Genomic DNA, 24,025 nt, shown 5'->3' on the forward strand with positions numbered 1-24,025 from the left:
ATCAGTTCAGTAACTTGCAACCAGCTCTGTGAAAGCTCATATTTTGAGTAAAAATGTATTTAAACAAATACCTTTGTGAATGACTGACTTTAAGAGATGTAATAATCTCCAAAACAGAAATGCTACCAATTGCCAATGCACCTCGCATTCCAAATCACAGAAACAAAGTGCACCTAATGTGCACCTACTTTTAAGTACCATTTTCACCATACATAATTTATGAGGTTCATTAAAATTCTAGGTTTTGGAATCCCATTTGTGTACCTCCATGTAAATTGGCTACATGCACCATAACACCCAGGTGTACTGCATAAATTTTCTAGAGTTTCTGTGATTTAAAAAGTTTGTTTCAGCTACATATTGTACTTATTTTACTGCCTGCACTTTAACAAAGTCGTTTTTGTGTTTGAATTACCTGTTTAACTGTTGTAGGCTACACACTCAAGTGTGATAGCCATTTCTGTGCATTCAAATTGTTTTTTTGATTGTATCTGCTTTATTTTCTGAAAAAAACAAAAAAAAAAAAAACAAATATACTTGTTTCCGCCTTTCTAAGCTAGTATAGTCCAGTTTTCAGGTTAGTGCTGAATTCAGGGCTGTTTCTGTGTTTGCCCATACCTTACTAGGATAGAAGGAAGTTTCTCTGCTCACTGTGAGAGAGGGAGCTTTGAGCAGCCTATCTATCCCTGGAGGAGTGGTTTCAGCCCAGAAATTAGTACTTTATTGGCCATTTTGGGCTAATTTCTATCTCTTTCATTTCCCTGCTATAAAATCCGCATTTGCAAGGTTTTTGTGTTAGTATACAGCTCAGCAAGCTCCTGCCTGGTGCCCTGCAGAGTTCTACAGCAGCAGAGAGACAAAAGAGGGACTTTGGAGTGATTAAGTATCATTTTTCTGCATTTTCTTACTGCCTTTAGCTAATTCCGCCTAAAACACAGATTTTCTAGAGTTTCTGTGATTTCAAAAGCTTGTTTCAGCTACATATTGTACTTATTTTACTGCCTGCACTTTAACAAAGTCGTTTTTTGTGTTTAAATTACCTATTTAACTGTTGTAGGCTACACACTCAAGTGTAATAGCCATTTATGTGCATTTAAAGTGTTTTTTCGATTGTATCTGCTTTATTTTCTGAAAAAAAAAACCAAATATACTTGTTTTCCGCCTTTCTAGGCTAGTATAGTCCTGTTTCCTGGTAAGTGCTGAATTCAGGACTGTGTTACAAGTTTTTGTGTTTGCCCATACCTTACTTGGATAGAAGGAAGTTTCTCTGTTCACTGTGAGAGAGGGAGCTTTGAGCAGCCTATATGTCCCTGGAGGAGTGGTTTCAGCCCAGAAATTAGTAGTTTATTGGCCATTTTGGGCTAATTTCTATCTCTTTCATTTCTCTGCTATAAAACCAGCATTTGCAAGGTTTCTGTGCTAGTATACAGCTCAGCAAGCTCCTGCCTGGTGCCTGCAGAGTTCTACAGCAGCAGAGAGAAAAAAGAGAGACTTTGGAGTGATTAAGTATCATTTTTCTGCATTTTCTTGCTGTATTTAGCTAATTCCACCTAAAACGCCAATTTTCTAGAGTTTCTGTGATTTAAAAAGCTTGTTTCAGCTACATATTGTACTTATTTTACTGCCTGCACTTTAACAAAGTTTTTTTGTGTTTAAATTACCTGTTTAACTGTTGTAGGCTACACACTCAAGTGTGATAGCCATTTCTGTGCATTTAAAGTGTTTTTTTTATTGTACCTGCTTTATTTTCTGAAAAAAAACAAAAAAACAAAAAACAAATACTTGTTTTCCCGCCTTTCTAAGCAAGTATAGTCCAGTTTTCAGGTTAGTGCTGAATTCAGGGCTGTGTTACAAGTTTCTGTGTTTGCCCATACCTTACTTGGATAGAAGGAAGTTTCTCTGTTCACTGTGAGAGAGGGAGCTTTGAGCAGCCTCTCTTTCCCTGAGGTTTCACCCCAGAAATTAGTAGTTAATTGGCCATTTTGGGCTAATTTCTATCTCTTTCATTTCCCTGCTATAAAACCTGCATTTGCAAGGTTTTGCGCACCTGGCAGCGCCGGTTAGGTAGGGTATAACTATTCCCGGCTCCACATAGTCTACTCTTCAATTTTTTCCTTGGAACTAGACAAACTTTCAACTTAAGTACTCAAACCATTCACTTTTCATACCGGCACTTGCTAAAACTCTTAGCAAGCACTAATAAACCTTAGCACTAGACCCCCCTATACTGTAGAGAAGGACAAGGCTCTCTATTCGACCTTACCAGCCAATCAGTAAAACAGTTTACTGTACCTATCCAGGCATGTCCAAAGGGCAGTTTCAGGTGTACTCTCTGGTCCAACTGGTGAATCTGGGTATTTTGAGGCAATGTTACAATTGCCTCATGTACACAGGCAACCCTCTCCTCCTTCCATCAAACACTAATATATGTGAGAGATGCAATTATACAGCCAAACTGGAGGCTAAGCTCTCTCAACCCAAGACTGGACCAGGCAGTCAAGAGGAGAAGGGAATTACTTGCATCTCACCACCAATCTCACATAGACCTATGAAACCAGCACTGGTAAAAAACACACATAAATACACGAAAACATACTTGGAAGCTCTAAATAAAAATCTGCAGAAGCAACAGAGACCTCCAAAGCAGACATCCAAGCAACCTCCACCCCCCAACACAAACCATGAAACACATACTTCACAAAACCAGTGCGCCACACAATCACAGCCCTTAAGGCAAAATAACTTACCCAACACACTCGTAATAGGTGACTCTATAGTCAGGCACACTGACGTCCCACTCACTAGGCTGAACAAGGAGAAGGTTACTGTTAGCTGCCTGTCAGGTGCCAGGATCCGCCATATAACACAAGCACTCAGGTCACTCCAGAACAAGTACAAATATGACTCTGTCATTGTCCATGTTGTTGTGAAGGACCTGAGCCATACCTCCCTAGACTATATGAAAAGAGACATGGAGGAGCTCTCTGATCACGTAGCCCAGGCCGGTATGACCCTGACCCTGAGTAGCATCCTGCCCTCACCAAGAATGATACCATGGTATAGAGAAAAAATTATCAATTTCAACAATTGGCTAAGCTTCTGGTGTCATTCAAAGGGGATCCAATGTCTGTCAGCATGGGATGACATGCTCGACAAGTCACACTGCTTTGCTAGAGACAGCTTGCACCTGTCACCCTTAGGCTTTCGAATACTGGCCAAGGCTCTTGCCACCCCCATAGTGCCTTTTTAGGCAAGGCTCAAAAGGCAAACCCACCACTGTAAATAGCACAAGTAACAAAAAACTGAGGGCAATGTTACTCAATGCCAGAAGTCTAAACCTCAAAAATGCAAGCACTCGAGGCACTCCTCAGTATGGAGAAAATCGATATATGTGCAGTAACAGAAACCTGGTTTAAGGCTCCAGAGAGCACCCCAGCACTACCAGGCTACAACTCATACCATACATTTCGGCCACAAAACCCGGACCGAAATACAAAAGGCGGGGGAGTATCCATATTCATCAAGGATACCCACACCTCCAGGTTAGTGGCGCAACACGATGCTTCAGAGATCATCCACGTGCAACTAACAATGGGCAAAACTGCTATTCAAATTATAGCTTGCTACAGATCACTCACCATGTCCCAGGACCCCCACTCCACATTCCTGGAAATACTGCGAAACATAAAGGTCCTACCAAACACCCTGATATTGGGTGATTTCAATTACCCAAACATTAACTGGGAGAACTACTCAAGTACAAACTCCCTTGCCCAACATTTCCTAGAATTTATAAACTCAAATGCCCTGGATCAACTGGTCAACACCCCCACCAGAGGTGACAACATATTGGACCTGGTCATCACCAACATGGGCGACCGGTGTTCCACACCGGAGGTCAACTCCTCGCTGGTTAGATCTGACCATAAACTAATCACTCTGGATATCCACATTCTGCCACCACCCCTGGTCAAAGAAACCACTGTGAAAAACCTTTCAAAAGCAAACTTCACGTTACTTAAGACTGAGGAGGGAGGTTTCAAAGCCTCCATGCTAAAGGATAATGCTGTCCAAGCTTCAAAATCCTTTACTAATGCAATCTACGGGCACCTACAAGAATGCATGGATCATGCTATCCCAAACAAAACCAAGACTCACTCCTCCAAGAAAAGGAAACCGGACTGGTGGACCCCTGCCATAAACAAGCTATACAACAGAAGGAGAAAACTAGTACAGAAAAGAGTAAAATTCCAAGAAGGGAAGACATCAATAGATCACTACTTGAATCTTATGTACCCAAACTATGGCATACTGCATTTATTCTTCCACTCCACAAGGGTGGCAAAAATTGTAATGTCTCCAAATTCCACCCCATAGCCATCCTCTCCCCTATCTCCAAAATTCTTGAAAAATGCATCCACCTGCAGCTCTTGCCATTCCTTACCAAATACCAGCTACTCTCTCCTACCCAACACAGCTTCCACCCAGGACACAGTACTAACTCCACCCTTCGCTCCTTCTTACATTCTGTCAACTCAGCCCATGTCTCTGGTAATATGGTATCCTCTGTTCTGCTGGACTTATCCAAAGCCTTTGATACCATCTCTCATACCCACATTCTAAACCATCTCTCTAATCTCAACCTTTCCCAAAAAACTCTCTCATGGTTCTCTAGCTATCCTTCAAACAGGTCCCAAGCCATGAAATGGGGCCAAGCCACATCCACTTTCCTTCCTACCCCCACTGGAGTACCCCAATGTTCCATTGCTATTCAATATCTTTATTAATGACTTCCACAAAGCCATTCCTAACACCAAAATTGTGCAATACGCTGACAATTCCACTTTGATCTGCTGTGCCACTAACCTAACAGAGCTCCAATTTCTGACACAAAATGCCTTCTCAACCACTGAAAACTGGATGCTCCAAAATCACCTCTCACTAAATGCCAACAAAACTAAAATCCTTCTATTCTCCTCCACAAAATCCTCCCCTCTTGATAATAACTCTCTTCAAATTACCAGCCTCAATAACTCCTCTATCGAGATCATACCCTCTGCCAAACTTCTTGGTGTCACAATTGACAATCAACTAAAATTTAACACTCATATCCAGCTAAACATCAAGAAAACACACATAAAACTTGGCCTACTTTACAGAAACAACCACTTCCTCTCTCCTTCCACCACACTAACTCTTGCCTCTACCTATCTCCTTCCCTCTCTTATGTATGGTGCTCCTCTGCTCACTAATTTATCTTCCACACTCACCTCCAAACTGGAAGTTTGTTACAACAAAATCTCCAGATTTGCTACCAATGCCAAATCCTCCTCTCATCACTGCATCTCCCTTCACTCTTTAAACTGACTTGAACTCCCCAACCTACTTGACTTTCACCAAATAACCACAGCCCACAAAATATTATTCCAACCCACTAACTGCCCTGCACTATCCAATATACTACAACAATATACCCCCTCAGATAGATCTTCTCACCAAAACCTGATCACCGTTCAAAAACCCAAGTGCCCAGCTGGTCAGTTTCTCTTATCCTTTACCCTAGAAAAAAATGGAATGCTCTACCCTCCTCTCTAAGGACCTGTAACAACCATAATAACTTCAAAACTCAACTTCATTCCTACCTCTACCTAAACAGGAAATGCAACTGCACTCTTCCACCCATACCTCTCAAGCCCTCCTCCCCCTTCACTCCAGGCTAACCTTCCTAACCTAACCTCACTCTCACCTGCTGATTCATATATGTAACTAAATAGTAAAATCTAGCTATTATGCTATAAGCTTGTTTTTATTTTCTGAACAAAAGTGTAATTGTTTTTGTCTTATTCTTGTTGAAGAAACCCATTGTTTGTATTACAAACTACCTTTGAAATTTTTCACGTTAATAAACTTTGTCCTGTGGAGCTTTTCTCCCCGAGCCTCCACTGAAAATGGGCCCTCAAGCCCAGTGGACCTCCCTGGTAATCAAACTGGAATAAATAAATAAATAAATCCCTGATCAGTATCAGCAAGAAACTACGTTCCCTCATAAAATCTTCCAAGGCTAGCTTCGAAAGAAAAATTGCCATGGACTCCAAATATAACCACATGGCATTCTTTAGCTATGTCAAGAATCTAAGTGGCAATTCTTAGATCTGCTCGGAGTTAGTGCAGAATGGCACAAAATACACTGAACCGACCGATATAGCCAACATCCTGGTAGACAGGTTCAGTGCAAACTTCAACCCCCTCTCACCCCCAAAAGGGCCCATAACCATACCAGAAGAATGTAGTGCCCCTGAAATCACAGACACTCAGGTTAATACAGCCCTCTCCAAAGCCAAAAACACAGCCTCAATGGGACTGGACGGCGTCCCAGGCTGCTTCCTACACGAGCTCAAAGATGAACTAACCCCTCACCTAAACACACTGCTTAAACTCAGCCTCTCCACGGGTTACGTGCCCACAGTTATTCCACTCCACAAAGGTGGAGCCACAACTGACCCCAGGAACTATCGCCCTATAAGCCTGACTAGTTTGGTCTGCAAAGCTATGGAGCACATAATCATGGATCTCATTAACAGAGACATTGGAATCCTCCAAACACTGGACCCTATACAGTTCGGCTTTGTTAAGGGCAGATCATGCCTTCTATATCTGGTGGACTTCTTTGAGACAGTTACCAAGGCTGTAGATGAGGGAAAGGTGGTCCACACAGCCTACCTAGACCTTGCAAAGTCCTTTGACACCATTCCCCACTCAGGTATTATAGACAAGCTCACCAGCCTGAACATAAACCCCTACATCACGAGATGGGCTACCAACTGGCTCATGGACAGAACCCACATGGTAAGAGTTGTAGGAGCTAGGCTAAACTCTTAACCGGTTACAAGTGGCATTCCCCAGGGCTCAGTCCTAGGATCCCTCCTGTTCAGCATATACTGCTCAGAGGTACAGGCAAGCACAGGAGGACTATGGCTGACCAAGTTCGCAGATGACTGCAAACTAGGGGCTATAACTGACTCTCCGGCTGACACAGACATCCTCCAAAAGGGTCTCACTGAGACAGATACCTGGTGTCAAAACCATGGCCTCAAGCTAAATGCCAAAAGGTGCTTAGTCATCCCCTTTGGAAAAAACAAAGCACCCACAAACTACCACATAGGTGGTAGCCCCCTAAATACGGAAGACGTAATAAGGGATCTGGGGACCCAAGTAGATAGTAACCTCTCCTTTGATAATCACATTGCCAAAGTGGTTAGAAAATCCTTCTATGTGGCCCACCTAATCACAAAAGGGTTTGCATCCAGATCGAAAGAGGTCATTGTGCCCCTCTATGCATCACTCATCAGACCCATCATAGAGTACAATGCCCTATTTGGGATGTACCTTACAAGACATCTGCAACAACTGGAAAGACCACAGAAGTACCTCACCAAGAGGATTACTGGCCTCAAGCAGATGCCCTATGCAGCTCGACTGAAGAAACTCCAGCTGTACTCGGTTACATACCGCCTACTCAGAGGTGATCTCTGCCTAACATACAAGGGCATGTCCAACCCAGAATTGATGGACACGCTCCACCTAAAGAAAACCATATCCCCTCGAGCCACATGCTCCAGGGATCTAAACATCACCACAACAATAAATAGGACATGCTGGAGGGATAGATTCCTATCCCAGAGACTTCCCTTGAGTTGGAACAAGATTCCAATCTACATTAGGCAGAGCTCCTCGCTAACCCTCTTCAAGAGAAAACTTGACGAGTGGATGGGAAACAGAAAGTTTACCCCAGGGATCACTTCAATGGCTCTGCTGGACAGAGGCACAGGGAACTAATCTAAGGGGGCGGCGAAAGCCAACATATTCTGGCTAGGCTTATAAATGCCTTCAGGCAGATAGCCTAGTACCTACCTATGAACCTATGAACCTAAATACCCAATAGGTATCACTAAACTATACTCATGTGTGGTTCATGCCCATTATCTGTCAATGATCTGACAACATAACATCAGTGCCACTTTCAAATAATGTTTTTGATATATTTACAGATCAGACCATTGCTAACTATGAACTGAGTGGGACCTCAGTGAGCATTTCTCTGTCTTTGCATTTTTCAGGCATTTTCCATTGGAGGATTGTGATGGCTACTTCAAGGAGGCTGAGACCTGAACATGCACCTAACTGGATTGAGGAGGAGAGCACCTAGATGCTGGTCATGTACATCTGATAAGAGCAGGCCAAGGAACTTCACTATTATAAACGTATGGACCTGGATGGTGAAGGTGCACCGAAGATGGTAAGGGATCTACCACAATGGAATACAGGTTCACCACTGTTGATAACCTGCATCAGAAGCATTTGGAGGAACTTCAACAGAGGGTCTCCAAGGTACAGAAACAACCTATGGATCCCTACAGTAAGTGTGACTATCCTACATACACCTGAACATTGCTACAGAAATTAGAGAGTTATAGCTGTGTCCTAGATATATATATATATATATATATATATATATATATATATATATATATATATATATATATATATATACACACACACACACACACATATAGGTAATGCTGGATTTACACGGTTGGTGTGGTTTGGTCATGAAGGCGAAGCCTGAGTGGCCAAACAAAATCAACCTTGGGTAAATCCAGCATTACCCACACCCAGAAGTGGGTTATTGCTATTATACAATTACATTATTTAAGAAAAAAAATACTTACTTTTCTTAAATAATGGCATTGTATAATGCCTCCGTGCTGTGCTTCCGCAGCTGTCCGGTATCCTGGAGCAGTTCTGATGTACTGCGCATGCATATGCTTATGCAGTACATCAGAGCTGTGTGTAGAGGAAGCAATGGAGAAAGGAAGATCTCTGTTGCTTTTTTAAAGTTGTCTCGCTATGTTAAATGAATTTAACATAGTGAGTCATTTTTAAAAAAGGAACAGAGAAAGGAAGATCTCCATTGCTTTTTTTTAAGATATCTCGCTATGTTAAACTCATTTAACATAGCGAGATTACAGCAACGGAGCTCTTCCATTCTCTGTTGTTGCCTAACACAAAAAAAAGTAAAGACTTATAACTAATGGAAGAAGACCTGGTGACCGGACCTTTTTCCATTAGTACAAGTCAGATTTACAATGGGCATGCTGACCAATCAGCGTGCACGTTTTGGAATATTAATGGTGAGGTCATTGTATAAATATATATATATATATATATATATATATATATATATATATATATATATATATATATATATATATATATATATATATATATATATATATATATATATATATATATATATATATATATATATTAGCTAGATGTTTTTTGTAACCATTAAGTAGCTGTTGTGAATAACTCATGGGGATAGTTAATTTTTCATGGTAACTGCTGCCATTCAACATGGTCGATATGCAACTCAGGTAGACTTCCTCCTAGGAAGGAAAGGGCATTTAGGTAGAATCAGTGATTGCAAAGTCATTCTCAGTGAAACAGTCAGACCACAGCATAAACCACTGGTTTCCACAATAAGCTACAAGCAGTAGCCATAGAAGGCTGAAGACCTGGAAGTTGGCTGGAGAGAAAGTACAACAGTTCAAGGAAGTTCTCAGAGCTCTAGCACCCCAAGAAGAAGAGGAAGTAAGTAGAGTTGAAGAAGAATGGCAGCACCTCAAAACAACATGTGTGAGGACTACAGAATAGATATGTGGCCAAGCCAGATATGGCAATAAGGTACATAAGGAAAGCTGGTGGTGGAATGGAGAAGTCCAAGAAGTCATCAAAAGAAAGAAGGCAAGCAGGAAAAAGTGGGAGATAGAAAAGACAAACCAGGCTAGGAAGGAATAATGGTTGGCTAACAAAGAAGCTAGGAGAGATGTTGCAATTGCAAGGTATAGGGTATTGGAGGCATTCTACCAGTTTCTGGAAAGTGATTTAGTGGATCACACAAAGAAACTATATCAGGTTGCAAGACGAAGACAGAAAGATAAAGAATATAGTCAGACATCCTTCATAAGGGATGCCAGCAACAACCTGTTCACCAGTCCACAGGATATCAAAGGCAGATGGAAGGAGTACTTCCAACAGCTTCTAAATGAAGAAAACCCCAATGAAGCTGTACTACCCCAGACACAGCCTACGATGAGAAAAGAAGAAGAGTTCACCCTAGAAGAAGTAAGAATAGCACCAAGGAAAATGAAGTCAGGTGAGGTCACAACAGATATGATAAAGATGCTTGGTGAAATAGGGGATAAATGGCTCCTGATTGTACTCATTGCAGTGTGGAGAGACATGTGCACCCCAGATGACTGGAGAATAAGCATACTTGTGCCAGTGTAGAAGAACAAAGGGGACATCTACAACTATAGCCAGTACAGAGGTATCAAACTCCTGTCACATTTCATGAAAGATCTGGAGAGGGTGATTGATAAATGGATAAACAGAGTAGTAGAAGTAAGATGAGAGATGAGCAGTTTGAATTTAGATCAGAATGCAGCACAAATGACCCAATGTTTGCAGTGAGACAGATAGATGAGAAGAAGTGAGAGATGAGGAAAGAGTCCAACTGGGCATTCCTTGACTTGGAGAAAGCATATGACAAGGTCCCAAGAAAACTGATTTAGGCAGTACTGCAGTGATTCAAAGTCCCAGAAACATTGGTAGAATTAGTGCAGGCTATGTACAAGGACCCAATGACTCAAGTATGAGCAGTGTTCAGACTCACTGAGGGGTTTCCAGTGGGAGTGGGTATACATCACGATTCATCTCCGAGCCAACTGCTGTTCATACCAGTGATGGACTACATTATCAAACAGGTCAGAGGGGACAGATCAACAAAGTTTCTCTATGCAGACGATGTGGCATTACAGACATACTCCGAGCAAAAACTTCAGCAAAGGATAGGGGAATGTAATGCAAAACTGAAGGCACATCGGATGAAACTAAGTACAGATAAGATAGTGGTAATGGCAGCAAATTGGCAAAACCAGAAGAAACTGAGAATTGAGACAGAAGAGAACATAGTGGAACAGGTTAATAGCTTCAAGTATCTGGGAGGGGTGGTTGAGGTGAAGGGAAGCCTGAATGATGAGGCTAAAGCCAGAATCAATGAGGTTGCAGCCAAATGGCATAGAGTGACAGGTGTAGTGTATGACAGAAGAATGCCAAAGATACTGAAAAGTAAGGTGCACAAAACATTGGTGCAACCAGTACTACTGTTTGGTACAGAAACCTGGGTAGTAAAGGCAGAGAAGATGAGGAAGCTAGAGGTGATGGAATTGAAGTGTCCAAGATGGGTAGTATGATGCACACTGTGAGAGAGAGAGAGAGACAGAGAGATGAAGAAACAAGGACATAACAGCAGAAGCCAATGTAGCTCCATCTGCAGAAAAGATTAAAGAGAACAGAGTACAGTGGTTCAGGCACATGTGCAGAAAAACCGAAGACAGTCTGATGAAGAAGATTTGGGACAGACATGAAGAAGGTAAGAGGAAACAAGGGCATCTAGCAAAGAGGTGGATGGATTTTGTGTAAGAGAATATCTTTGACTGTCAGGCATGAATGTCGAAGAAGGCAGAAGTGTAGCACTAAATCAAGAGAGTTGGAACAGTTTACCCCAAACCCATGTAGATTCCCTTGCTATTCATGTCTTTAATAATGTTTATAATATAACTAATTATGACCTTTGTAGATAGACATATGTTTTACAACATATAACGACATTATTTCATACAGCCGCTATCCTTGTGCATCACTAATGCCTATAACACCTAGGCCACAGATGACTGCGCACTTTATACTTATATGTATTATAGTACCACGGTATCATCTTATGTACAGTTATACATTGGAATAAAAATTCATACATAATTCCTTTTATTCATTCCTCATAATAAAGTAAACATGCTTAATACAATCACATTTATCTAAGCCAAAAGGAATGTCTGTCTGACTGCTTACACATGTTATCATTTAGGTGTTGATAGCTGTTTTTTCTTTACAATAAAATGGCCAATAAGTGTTTGCAGTTTCCATATTTATCCATGCTCTGCAGGAATTTGAATAAACACCTACAGTACCTGTTTGTTAAAATGAACCCTCTGCTGACTGTTAGCTTGGCCTGTAAGATAACCACCCAACCTGTCTACATTTTGGCATACTGTAGGTTCTAATCCACATAGGGGAAACATATTTCAAATTGTTATCTTGGTTTAATTCACCCATTGCATTATTTTAAAGAAGCATATTCCATTCATTGATATTAATGTTTATATTGTGCATGGTTACATTAGTCATTGAATTCCTACAAATATGTGCATAATCCATAACACAGTGCTAACATCAGCTTTTTAACAACAGGGTTAGTACAGCAGTACCTGTTTGTTTAACAAGAATGTGTGCTGGTTGTTTGATTGGCTTGTAAGCAAACCGGCCAGCATGCCAACATTTTGGTGTGCTGTAGGATTCAATCCACATAGGGAAAACATATCTGAAATTGTTATGCTGGTTTAATTCATCCATAGCATTCCACTTCTTGATATTATCGTATAATTTGTACATAGTTGCAAATAACTTGGTTATTCGTCAAATTCCTGTCAACATATTCATAATCATTAACTGTCTGTTAACATCATATTTTTAACAGCAGGTTCAGTAAAGCTTGCTACAGACTGTTATATGTGTGTCCAATGCTTTTGTTAATATTGTATAATTTGTAAAAGTGCTATCAAGTCCTGTTTTATCATTAATTATTACATTCAATTCAACAACACCATTATCCTCATCTTTTGAGGAGTGGGATGGACAGACTTACAGTTGAAATGCAGACTAGGGAAGATGCATGTATGTATGTGTTTGCTTAATGATGTGCACTTTGCCAAGGAATATCATGGTCCTCACTCATACCTTATGCACAGCAACAGTAATGGTTCTGTTCACAGATGATCTATGATACATGAAACTGTCCCAGTGTCTGAGGAATGAATGATTTCCATTAGTGTTAATGTTTCTGGACACAGTGCTGACATGAATGAAGTTTTATAAACCTCAAAGATCACCTAAAAATACATTGGCTATGTCCCTGCTCAATGCCTGACTAAATATTCTTATTCTCCTTTCTCTGCCCCTTTTATATCTTCCAGCCTACTCTCTTCTCCCTCTTTGACTAAGTGAATGTCAATTTGCTTTTCTTGTCAAATATTGTATGAACTTGTGCTGATTGTACCTTATAACTCATGGCTTAATTGCTGTTTAAAACCTATACCAAGACTTTGTAACTTTGATCACTCAAATTGCTTGTACTCTCTTCATTTAAAATGTATTTTTTTTTTATTCTAACTATTGTATGTAGTAATCGTATCATACTTGGAGCTTTTCTCCCCGGGCCTCTACTGAAAAAGGATATGTATCCAGCTAGACTAGCCCGGTCAACAAATATAAAATAAAATAAATAAATAAATAAATAATTTTACCTACATGACCACCACATGTTCATACTCTGAAATCCTGAGCAAGGCTCCATATTAGTAGACCACTCCCCATTCAAGTAATTTAATAAAACCAACCCCCGGATTTACTAATCTTCTGTGCAGGACTAAGTTAGTCCTGCACAGAAGTGGCCGTTTAGGAGCAGGATGGCAGCGCACCATGCATATTAATGAAGGTGCACTGCCTGTGCTCCAAATCTTACACGGAGCATGTAAGAGTGCAGAGGGCATGTCTGAGAGCAGTGCTCTCAGAATATACATGCCCACACAATGATGAACAGCAGAAAGGCCAAAAGAATGAGCGTGACCACTTATAGGTGTCCACATAACCCCAACAACATCCCCCATGTGTACAACAGCAATAGTAAATACAAACAAAATAAACATACTATTTTTTTATGAATCCGATTAACTCTAACCATAGGTGCGTGAGTTTGCCCATCGCTTAGCTACTGTTAATGCAGCTTAAATGGCTGAAGAGGATAACAAGGAAGATATATGCAAATAAAGCAGTATAGCAATAGTATAGTGGGCAGAGCGTTCATTTTACGAGCAGGCATTCCCGGTTCAAGTCCCACTACAACCCATTCCATTTTCCATGTCAAATCACGTTATGACCAATATTTTAGTTGCATAACCTACTAAATAACATATATTTGTGAACAAGAGTACTGCATTAAATGCAGATGTGAGGTGTCAGTGTCATAATGTTGCAAAGTCCACAGATAATCACATGTACCCCATACAGTATATGTACACAGGAGTCATGGATACAAATGGAAGGTAAAATGTGTAATGAATGATAACTCCAAACAGCTTCCAAATCCCCCATCTTCCCAAGAACCAGTAGACATTACTGTCTAAATCAGTGCAGTTGTAAGCAGGAGTAAGCACTAGTAAGCAAGCGTAAGCACTATTAAGCACTATTAAGCACTAGTAAGCCTATGTAAGCACTAGTAAGCAGGTTTAGCCTGTTTGCGTGGGGGTAAGCAATGTGCACACAAGTTAAGCAATATTGAAGCTAACTCACTGTAAGCATTATTAACTGGAGGTTAGCAGTGCTTACCCTCAAGCAAACCCATGCAAATACATTTAAAAGTGACTTAATCACTCTGTATCCAATGGCCCTTGTTCTGCCCAGCAACAAAAGAAACAACCTTGCAGATCTTGAACCCAGGACACTACACACTATAGTTACAGTAATTAACCACCAAGCCATCACAGCACTACATAAGAAGGAGGTATCACCAAACAAATCTTCACTATAGTAAAATCAAAAAGAACATGTGAAAGGAATCAGTATACAGTCATATGTTCTATAACCTACTACATAACATAAATATGTGAACTGGAGTACAGAAGTAAGCCCAGATGTGAGGTGTAATTGTAATAGAGTGTTGAAGTCCCCTATTAAACACAAAGACCCCATACAGTGTACGTACACTTGGATCATGGATACCATACATATATATGTAAGATGCAATGAATAATAAATCAATGACAAAAAGCAAATATAATGCAAAGTAAATATCAAGCAATGTTAAGCATTGCACAGGCCAGCTTAGTTGGTGTAAGCAATGTGTAGGCCAGCTAACTTAATTTTCCCAGTGGTATACCCCTTTAAACAATACCAACCTTAAGTAAGCAGGTTTGCCCATAGCTTAGCCATTTCAAAACTGGCCAATCATGGCAAAGTGTGGGAATTCATCCCTACTTAAACCCAACAGGTGGAAATACATCTCATAACTGGTTGTAGCTTCCCCTTGCAGGCACCATGTCAGAAAGGGGAGAGGGACTGTGCTTTCAGGTGCAGCGCTGGAGCATCCAGGAGTACAGACTCATGGCAGGACTCCTTGTCAAAGACCATGAGCAGAGACTGCTGCGGGGCCAGGACCAGAGTTCCCAGTATAAGACAGAAGCCTGGGACAGTCTCGCCCCTGACCTCACTAGTGCCACTGGAATACCCCGAACTGACGAGTAGGTCAGGCATCACTATGCCGACCTGAAGCGGCATAAGGGTTGGATCAGTGGATTCAAGAAGCTAGGATGGCAGGGGCTGTCCCAGCTGTGTGCAAGTATCACTCCACTATGTGTGTAATAATTGCCAGCTCATGTATATTATGGATAGGTATGGCTAAATATTCCTCTTATGTCCTTCACAGCGACAAGTGAGCAGGCCACGAACCAGGAGGCCCACGGCTGCCAACTGCAGAGGTTGCAACACGAGGCAGGTCAGTAATACTCTTGCATGTACTGTCATAGGAAATAAATATAAAAGTATTAGTAAGGTAATTGACAGTATAAAACCTGTATTGTTTAAGGCAAGTACAGCATACACTGGAGAATATGGCAGGAAAAGTCTCATAAAGTTTGTATGTAAATAAAAGCATTATAGTCTGACAGTAAAGGTCTAACTGCTGGACTACATGTGTATACTCTGGTATCATATGGTAATGTAGATTTGCAATCACTTAATAGTACTGTTGTATTAAGCACTGTTACCCACACTGTGCAACATAAATAAAATGTGTAGGAATGTCTGTATATGACTGGTGTAATCCCCAGAGGTCATTTAGTACAACTGAGAGACACATAGACAGAAAATAGTAAAAAGACATACAACAAAATCCAAATAGAACACGCAACTGATATGTGAATTGCTGCATTTTTAGCACACACAGCCATGGTTCCAATCCTGGGAGTGGTAGCAGTCTGCATGCAGAATCATACCCCACAACTGTACAGAATGTCCAGTAAACTGGCCCATATCTGCTGCCTGTCACCCTATCCCCCTGGGAAATCAGTGGGATGATCCCAGACATATAGGCAGCAAACAGGAAATACAACTGATCGTCACACATCTATGAGAACAAAGCTGGCACACTAGCAACTCCCCAAAATCTTATGAGAGTAATAAGTCATGTATGTCTCATATACACCCCCATGTTGTCAAGCTGTGATCAGAGTGTGTACAGTAACAGAGTGAGATGAATGTGCATAATAGTAATGTGGAATCTGGTACTGTGTATGGCAACAGTCAGGTAGTGCTAACAAACATTATTCCCACAGGTCTATCAGATATGAACACTGTGCCCAGAAATAAAAGAATGATACCCTGTACTGGTCCTGTATACTTTGGTATTGTATGGCATTGTGACTGATGCAGTTGCTCTGAATAATAATGTATTACTCATCACTGTCACCCACACTGTGCTACATAATATAACTGTATAATAATTCCTGTATAAAAGTTTTGTAATATAATGTCAGAATGTAAAACCACAGGAGAATTATAAGACAGAAAGCAGATAGGAGATATACAGCAATATCTATATAGCACACACAGCTCTGATGGACAGTGTTTTAGTTTTAGCAGACACAGCCATGGTATGAATCCTGGGAGTGGAAATAGGCTGCATACAGAATCATACCCCACAACTGTACAGATAAGTCCAGAATGTCCAGTATATGGGCCCATATCTGCTGCCTGTCACCCTGTCCCCCTGGGAAGTCAGTGGGATGATCCCAGATGTTTAGGCAGCAAACAGGAAATACAACTGATTGTCACACATCTATGAGAACAAACCAGTCACTCTAGCAACTCCTGAAACTGTTATGAGAGTAATAAGCCAAGTATGTGCTATCTACACCCCCATGTTGTCAAGCTGTGACGAGAGTGTGTACAGTAACAGAGTGAGATGTCTCTGCATAATACTAATATGAAATATTTTACTTTGTGTGGCAACATTCAAGTAGTGCTAATAAACATTGCTCCCAGAGGTACGTCGGAAACGAATACTGTGCCAAGAAATAAAAGCTTGATACCCTGTACTGGTACTGTTTACTCTGGTATTGTATGGAATTGTGAGTGTTGCAGTTGCTCTGAATAATAAGGTATCACCGATTACTGTCACCCACACTGTACTACATAATATAACTGTCTAGGAAATCCTGTATGAGTGTTGTAAGTCATTAAAGGCTGAAGAGGGCAATAGTCTACATATGTCCCGGTTTACCTGCATGTGGTCAAGACATGGTCAGAGTCCGTGCAAAAAGAGACTGACAGGTATGTGCAAAACATCAACCTGGAATCTGGGAGTATGTGTAGAAACAGTTAGCGTTAACAAACATTTCCTCCACAGGTATACCAGGTAAGAGGTGTATACTGCAGGTAAAACCAATTCATGTATAAAGATGATGACAGCCATATCACTGCCCAAACTAAGGCACTAGGGTAATGTAGTAATACTTGTAAGGTACAGATAACAGCACTGACTAGGAAAGTAATGCAAACTACAGGAATATACTAGTTGTTAATTGGCATCTTTCTCCCCCCTCCCCACCATATCTCCAACAATAAATGAAATACCCACCTCAACTGGTATGTGATTACTTCACTGTTATGTTGGGACATATGTCCTATTGGTTGATAGTTATTTAAATCTGTCTCTATGCATGTGCTATGTTGAAATACTCCAACATTGGTGGTCAATGTACCTGCATGCTGTTGTTATTGCCACTGTGGTCCCATATATGCATGTGTTCCATTTGCTATGCAACTGTTCCGTATCTGGTGTTTGGGTTAATGGTAATATCTATGCATACAGTTATTCCTAACCCTGGAATGTGTTGACTATTACTAACCCACATATGTTGATCATAAACACCATAGCGCGTGTGGGAATGTGGGTCCCAGCGGACCCACCTGTCCCACCTCAGCTGGCCGTAGCACAAGGCACCAGCATGTCTGGGGCCCAACCCGGGACCTCCTTGTCCTTTGATCCTGCACCACCTTCAGGTGGAACCCCCTCAGGGGATGAGGCTTGCCCCCTCAGGAGCAGGAGTGGACAGGAAGCTGTCACCCATCGCCAGGTCCAGATCGTGGTGCGTAGAGAGCTCGATCAGCAGTTTGGAGATCTTCTACACCAGCTCAAGGGCCACATGTCACAATTAGAGGGTTGGCCTGGCTCTCCGACTCAGCCCCCAGCACAACCACCTTTAGGGCTGTGAAGGTGCAGTGGTGACTGCCCATGGTTGGGGATCTCAATCCCACTGTTTCCACTAGGGGCTCATGGGCTTCCAATTTCCCAATACCCCTCCCCATCAAGGTGTTTACCCCCACATGTGTCATATACTGCCCCTGTATGCATTTTGTTTGTCTTGTCTGTTAACCTACCCAATCTACCTCCCCAAATATACCTACTATCCCTCCCAAAGATTCCACTTTCACCTGAAAAAAAAGGGCAATCTGTTCCCAAAACAAATGTCACCCCATACATGGCTGTCCATTTTGCACATGTGTCCACTGGACATATGTAATCTGGTCAAAATGGCATCACAACATATTATTGTTGTCCTCACCCCTCTCTCAGGGGTTTGAGTGACCAAACCTACCTCCAAATTCAGTGTATATGCACAGCTGTTGCTGTGCAAGAAATGGGCAGCTATGGACCTTCCCTACACCCTCTTGCAAATCCCTAGCTATTTTCCACACTGTCTTAAACCTCTTTCTGCCCCTTTTTCATCACTTTCCTGTCAACCCTTTTTTCTTTTCTTTTAAAGAAATTAGCATGGGGTAAGCGGGAGTAAGCACTTTTAAGCAGCAGTAAGAGGGTGTAAGCCTGTTTGCATGGAGTAAGCAATGCCTACACAGATTAAGCGATTTAGAAGCTGAGTATAAGAAACTGTAACCAGAAGTTAGCAGTGCTTACCTCCGTGCAAACCCACACAAGCCCACTTACAACTGCTTAAAAGTGCGTTAATCACTCTATATCCAACGGCCCATGTTCTGCCCAGCAACAAAATAAACAGCCTCTGCAAGGCTCAAACCCAGAACCCTGCACACCATAGCGATTTACCACTAAGCCATGTCAGATACACATAACTCTGATGTTTTCAAAAACATATCATCCAGCCCAGTCATTCAACAGTACAGGAAATTTATTCAAACATGTAGATGTATGTGTGTGTGTGCACATATATTTATATCTAAACAGATATATACATATCTATATATGTATATATATATATATATATATATATATATATATATATATATATATATATATATATAAACATATATACATACATATGCATATATCTATAGATATATATGTCTACAGGTATATGTCTATATATACAGCAATATATGTGTAAACAGATATATATCTATATAGGTATATACAGACATACATCTGCAGATAAAAATGGGAGCATAACAAAAACATATATGTCCACATGCACCGTTAATGGGGTTTAGGCGGCCCAAACAACATACATCTTGTACAAATAGGTATACCCCCCCCATAGCCAAACATGTCTGCCCTGCAATACACTACCAACTGTTGCAGATCCCATAACCAGGACCTGACACAACATGGGCACAAGATGTTAACAGTACTGCATCCCACCTGTATGATGTCAGGCTGGTATCAGTAACATATCATGCAGTACAGTCTGGCTACCATAGGGAATGTACAATGTGGAAGCAATCATCCCTAGGATACATATACACAGACACATATATGCAGATACAGATATATATATATATATATATATATATATATATATATATATACACACACACACACACACACACACACACACACACACACACACACACACTCACACACACACAGATATGTATAGGAAGATACATATGTAGAAGGTGCACACGATACGGAACAGCCACTATGCCTACAGTTACCATCTTACCAACCGGACACTATATGACCCACCCATAGAAATGACAATTGTTGCCTGCAACATATACCCACAGAGAGGTCAAAGGATATAACACCAAACACAGGTTTGCATACATGGGAAAACTTTATTTGTGTACTATTACAGTTATATACACTGTCATATAGCTGTTTAGACACTGACATCCATATAAACAGAGTAATGCAACTGTGAAATAGTTATACTAATACAGTAGTCTGGAAAGGTTTACATATGTTGTTGTCCAGGCTGAGGCCTTCAAGTAGTACAACAGTAAAGACAGACTGAGCCACAGGATGCCAAACAATAACAACAGTAAGTAATGCAGATGTATAGTCCAGCAGCCTCTATCTACACTCTGTACACAATTTCTAGGGGGTAAAGACCTCAGTTGACACAGTGGGATGTATCTGTTACATAAGAAGGCATAACTGACACCATCACAATCACACTGACAAACAAAACAGTCTGTATGGCAGGAGACAGTAGGCCTGCATTTACCCAAGGTGAATTGTATGGTAATTTACATCCAGATACCTTAAGACAGATTACCCATGATACCCCCACATGTTGTAACAGCCTAGATTAGTTATGGTGCATCCCCCCTAGACTCAGTAATACAGGGCCATATACCACTATTACAGACACTGACCTCCGGAGTGCATAAGGGCACACATTTATTGTGTAGGTGAAGCCCACACATATATGGACCCAACCCCACAGTATGTATGGAGGACACAACAACAGTGGCCTGATGGCAGGAGTGGCAGCATGACATACTACATAACAACCCCTGACAGCATGTCACATGTACAAAGCCTGGTATGTTGGTGGAGGACAGAGGCTGGAACACAGGCCCATATGTGTAAAGCTGTTGTCATAAACTAAGCAAGTCGCTGGTGTTACAGGATATTCTGCAACATACGCTTAGTCAGGAATATGAAGTTAGAAACAGAAATGGATGTAACCATGTACTGATAGCACTCAACACACACACTGCCAGTGATATATCTGACACAAGACCTGTGTGGTGGACAGACAAAACATAATAGGCACACCTCTGGCCATCAAGAGGATAGGCCCACAGTTGAGAGCTATACAGACAGACTGCATTCTAAGTTAAACTAGTATGTACACACAAACCCTGTAACACCGGTGCTATACAATGCATACAACAACACTATTCACACTCTGTCTGTAGTTCTGGATCCTCCTACAAATATGTAGCTGGCCTGAGTGTGCAGGTTCTCCTGTAAGAGGTATTGCTACCTGCTGTCTGTAACACTGCTGCCCACACACAGGAAGGATGTCCATCATACAGGAAAGGTAAAGGGACCATGCCCACAAGATGTAGGGATTTATAGTAGTTGGTTGCCATGACAGTGGTAATTGGAAGTACTACACAGCATGCTGCATGCAGGTAGCAAGTGGAGGACACTGATTGGTGCAGAGGCCATCACCTGATCATGTGCATCACCTACAAATTCCATGCTGCAATCTATGCAAAGCAGCTCATTCCATTTACTGGAGAGAGACTGAGAGTGAGAGTGAGATAGAGATAGAGAGAGAGAGTGTGTGTATAAGGCACAGAAAAAAAAAACATTCAGAAGAGTCTGCTTTCCCAGAACAGGTATGTGAAGTATATATATATGTATGTAATTGATCGTAGTACTTGGTCCATAATAATGGGATAGATGATGTGGAATGATTTATATGTGGATTCAAATGTTGTTGTAATGATGTTCGGCTGAACAACTGCTAAGGACAATAGAGTCCTTCCCTGTGGGTAGAGGACCATACCCGTCAACCGTGCAGAGCAGCACTGACTGATAAGATATAAGCCATCATAGTCTGTGTTGTGTAATGGGAAGTATGTATATTACGTGGCCAGTAGCTGGTGGTGGAAGCAATGCCGTTATGATGGACATGTGGGTTCCACAGCCCACCTCTTGCAGGATACTCACATTAACCTATATTTTAGCATGCATGAATGCCATAGGTGTGCAATAGGGCCCTGCAATCTGGCCCTACATATATCCCCCTAATGTCAGGCTGTGTCCATATGTGGCACCTGTCTGTGTTGTAGCAAGGCAGAACAGTGCAGCTTTACAGGAAGGTGTTGTGAGATTGTGGACCTGATGTCTGAATGTACCCCACATATAGGTATGCATATGTGTGTGTGTGTGTGTGTGTGTGTGTGTGTGTGTGTGTGTGTATATATATATATATATATATATATATATATATATATATATATACCCACAGATATACAGATACCCATGTGTAGACATATATATGACTACATATATACATCACATATATCTACACATATATAGATATATACCTATATGCACATGTCTGCATCTATACAAACACACACACAAACATATATGCATGTAAATACATGTCCCCTATATTACTACCACAATGCTGCATGCTATGTGTGAGGAAACAGCACACATAGCAATACACACCGATATCTACAGCTATCAGTGTGTGCAACATGGACGGGTGTGTCACATGTGAACCTCTTTTTGGGACCACATTGCCCTTGTCTGTGAAGTATGGAATGGGAATATGGGGAAGTATGGCAGGTATAGTTGTGGAGGTGGTCAGGGTTGGTAGATACAGAGGACAGCCTGCAGGGGTGGTATGTGACACATGTGCTGGGTAAACTCCCTGGATGGTGTGTGTGGTCTGTGATGTGGACGTCCCATGGTCCCCAATATGGACACAAAGGGAACAAGCCTCCCACCCACTGCTACTCACAACAGCCATCCCGAAAGTGCCTTGCCTGGAGGCTGAGCAGGAAGAGCATATGGGCCCTGTGAATGTGTACTGGGTGCCTCAAAGTGATGTAGCACATCCCACATGTGTCTGTAGAGCCCGTTATGGAACATACCCTGGACCTGACCTCAGGGGACTGGAACATGTCTGTGTGTGCCCCCCAGGGGGAACAACATCCCCTGTATTGGTTCCACCTGACAGTATTGCTGGACCAGTACATGAGGAGGCCCCAGGGTGGGTCACACATGTGATGTGGCCTGGTAACATGGGCAGATGAGTTGGGAGAGGTGGTTCTGCTGACCAATAGTGCATATACATGCTATTGTGTCACTATTATAGAACATATGTCGATAGTAATAGTCTACACAATCCCAGAACATGTCCAACAGCAAGCAGAGATAACTGCAATAACACAGAATGTCAGATGTGCAGCAAGCACATAGCAAGCATTCCACAGGCATATATGGAACCATTGTGGCCCTGACAATGGCATGCAGGTGAATAGCCTGTAACAGGCCAGCAATGATAGTGTCCACACATGTAACATGGCTACAAGCACATTGCACAAAGCGTTGTACAGTACAATATCTGCCCCACTGGTAGGTATGCTGTAGCCATACCTATTGAGTTGTGTGTACAGTTTGTTGTCACTGATATGGTGGGGGCATGACAGTGATGTGTATTAAGAATTGTGGTAACCTTGCTGCATGACTTGCTCACATCTGTGTCCATCTTAATGTCTTTCAGGCACGATGTCTCATGGAAGGCTGCCAGCATACACAGCAGCTGAAAATGAAATCCTGCTGAATGGACTCATACAGCACTAAGCGATTTTGTTTGGCCGGGCTGCCCATGATCAGCAAGAGCAGACTGCCCGGTGGAACGACCTAGTCTACAGGGTCAATGATGTCGGACTGCACAACTGCAGTTATGAGCAGGTCCGGCATCATTGTTCTGATCTGCTTTGCAATGCCCGTCGGCGTGCTGCTGCAGTCTGGGGGGATCAGCTCACCACAGGG

Source organism: Protopterus annectens, chromosome 11.part0, assembly GCF_019279795.1.
Source record: "Protopterus annectens isolate FY-2018-M chromosome 11.part0, PAN1.0, whole genome shotgun sequence".
NCBI lineage: Eukaryota > Metazoa > Chordata > Ceratodontiformes > Protopteridae > Protopterus > Protopterus annectens.